Below are 2,500 nucleotides of genomic sequence, written 5' to 3'. Positions count from 1 at the left end.
CTCACCACTCCTCTCGCCCGTCCGGAGCGCTCTCGACTCCTCTCGCCCGCCCGGAGCGCTCTCCACTCCTCTCGCCCGCCCGGAGCGCTCTCCACTCCTCTCGCCCGCCCGGAGCGCTCTCCACTCCTCTCGCCCGCCCGGAGCGCTCTCGACTCCTCTCGCCCGCCCGGAGCGCTCTCGACTCCTCTCGCCCGCCCGGAGCGCTCTCGACTCCTCTCGCCCGCCCGGAGCGCTCTCCACTCCTCTCGCCCGCCCGGAACGCTCTCCACTCCTCTCGACCGCCCGGAACGCTCTCCACTCCTCTCGCCCGCCCGGAGCGCTCTCGACTCCTCTCGCCCGCCCGGAGCGCTCTCGACTCCTCTCGCCCGCCCGGAGCGCTCTCGACTCCTCTCGCCCGCCCGGAGCGCTCTCGACTCCTCTCGCCCGCCCGGAGCGCTCTCGACTCCTCTCGCCCGCCCGGAGCGCTTTCGACTCCTCTCGCCCGCCCGGAGCGCTTTCGACTCCTCTCGCCCGCCCGGAGCGCTCTCCACTCCTCTCGCCCGCCCGGAGCGCTCTCCACTCCTCTCGCCCGCCCGGAGCGCTCTCCACTCCTCTCGCCCGCCCGGAGCGCTCACCACTCCTCTCGCCCGCCCGGAGCGCTCTCCACTCCTCTCGCCCGCCCGGAGCGCTCTCCACTCCTCTCGCCCGCCCGGAGCGCTCTCCACTCCTCTCGCCCGCCCGGAGCGCTCTCCACTCCTCTCGCCCGCCCGGAGCGCTCTCCACTCCTCTCGCCCGCCCGGAGCGCTCACGACTCCTCTCGCCCGTCCGGAGCGCTCTCGACTCCTCTCGCCCGCCCGGAGCGCTCTCGACTCCTCTCGCCCGCCCGGAGCGCTCTCGACTCCTCTCGCCCGCCCGGAGCGCTCTCGACTCCTCTCGCCCGCCAGGAGCGCTCTCGACTCCTCTCGCCCGCCCGGAGCGCTCTACACTCCTCTCGCCCGCCCCGAGCGCTCACCACTCCTCTCGCCCGCCCGGAGCGCTCTCCACTCCTCTCGCCCACCCGGAGCGCTCTCGACTCCTCTCGCCCGCCTGGAGCGCTCTCGACTCCTCTCGCCCGCCTGGAGCGCTCTCCACTCCTCTCGCCCGCCCGGAGCGCTCTCCACTCCTCTCGCCCGCCCGGAGCGCTCTCCACTCCTCTCGCCCGCCCGGAGCGCTCTCCACTCCTCTCGCCCGCCCGGAATGCTCTCCACTCCTGTCGCCCGCCCGGAGCGATCTCCACACATCACACCTGCCCGCAGTGCTCTCCACTCATCTCGTCTGCCTGGAGCGCTCTCCACTCGTCTCGCCTGCCCGGAGTGTGAAGAGCGCTCCGGACATTCTAGACACCTTTCCACAAAAATCTCGACTCTGCTCTTGATACTTTTTAATGTATATCTCGACTCTTGCATCTCGACTCTGCTCTCGACTTGTCTTATTTGCTGGGAGGTTTCCACTCGTCTTATTTGCCGGGAGGTCTCGACTCTCCTCTCTACTCATGTTATATGCCGGGACTTTTGATTTTTCTTGCTCTCCTCAATCAAACTCACTTTACCATGAGTCATTTGGCCAAGCCTGCGCTCACGTCTACCTGTTTGGACCACGAGAGCCGCCAAGGGGCAGCTTGCACACTGCACGGGTCTGCACATGGCACAAGCTGACACAAAAAGGTGAGGCAGAAGGTGAGGTGAGGTGAGTATCATTAAATATCATCATTTAATGATGATATTTAAATATGAGGATTGATGTATCCTTCTATCATTAAATATGAGGATTGATGCACCTTCATCTGTGTAAGGTGAGGCAGAAGCTATAGCCATGCTCCACTCCACACTCCATCTCCTTTCTTTCTCTCTACATTTCCACGGAATGAATGATGATGTGCAATGTCCTAAGCATAGATGGTTAAAACTGTGTAAGTGGGCTCCGTCAGCGTTAAGCATAATACTATTCTATTGTGCCTTTTCATTGTGATTTCTGTCCATCCATTGTAAATACAAGTTCATGAGCGCCATCGTAAATACCTGCCATTGCTGAATGAATAAACCTTGTGCTTGTTAAATGAATGTATTGGTTGAACTGTTAAATGTTTCCAACCTCCTGCTCGATTTTGTCCTTTCCTCCATTGGTCCGACATCGTGTGCAAGTTTCATCAGATGGGAAGTTTTGCCACACTAATTGGCTCCGGGATTAGCCAACAGCCATACACAATAAATAGATGGGTGGCTGTTGAGGGCATGACCCCAAATTAAAATTGTTGTGCCAATGGTAAGGTAACGTGCAACTAAGGAGTGAAAACCCTGTTCGGCTCAGCGGTTATAATCGGCAGCCACGGTTGCCCAGCAACCCATTGGACCGCAAGAATTATCTGTGGCTGGTGGCCTCAGGACCGGAGGTCGGGTAAACATCCGAGGAGCTTCCTCATTATAATCCCAAATCTGAGATCCATAAGAATATTGTCGTGATACCGCTGTTTAATATCTTCCAG

The 2,500-nt window shown here is 60.2% G+C and overlaps 1 long non-coding RNA gene across 2 annotated transcripts in view; it reads right to left on the bottom strand.

The window, feature by feature from the left end:
• LOC147031039 (uncharacterized) overlaps positions 1 to 2,500 on the bottom strand; it is a 150,340-nt gene that overhangs the window by 52,880 nt on the left and 94,960 nt on the right. The window lies entirely within an intron of this gene.

This window comes from Eptatretus burgeri, chromosome 3 (genome assembly GCF_056783735.1).
Source record: "Eptatretus burgeri isolate ZD-2024b chromosome 3, Ebu_testis_v1, whole genome shotgun sequence".
Classification (NCBI taxonomy): Eukaryota; Metazoa; Chordata; class Myxini; order Myxiniformes; family Myxinidae; genus Eptatretus; species Eptatretus burgeri.
Note: the sequence above shows the minus strand (reverse complement) of the source record. Positions and strands in the feature narration are given on the sequence as shown.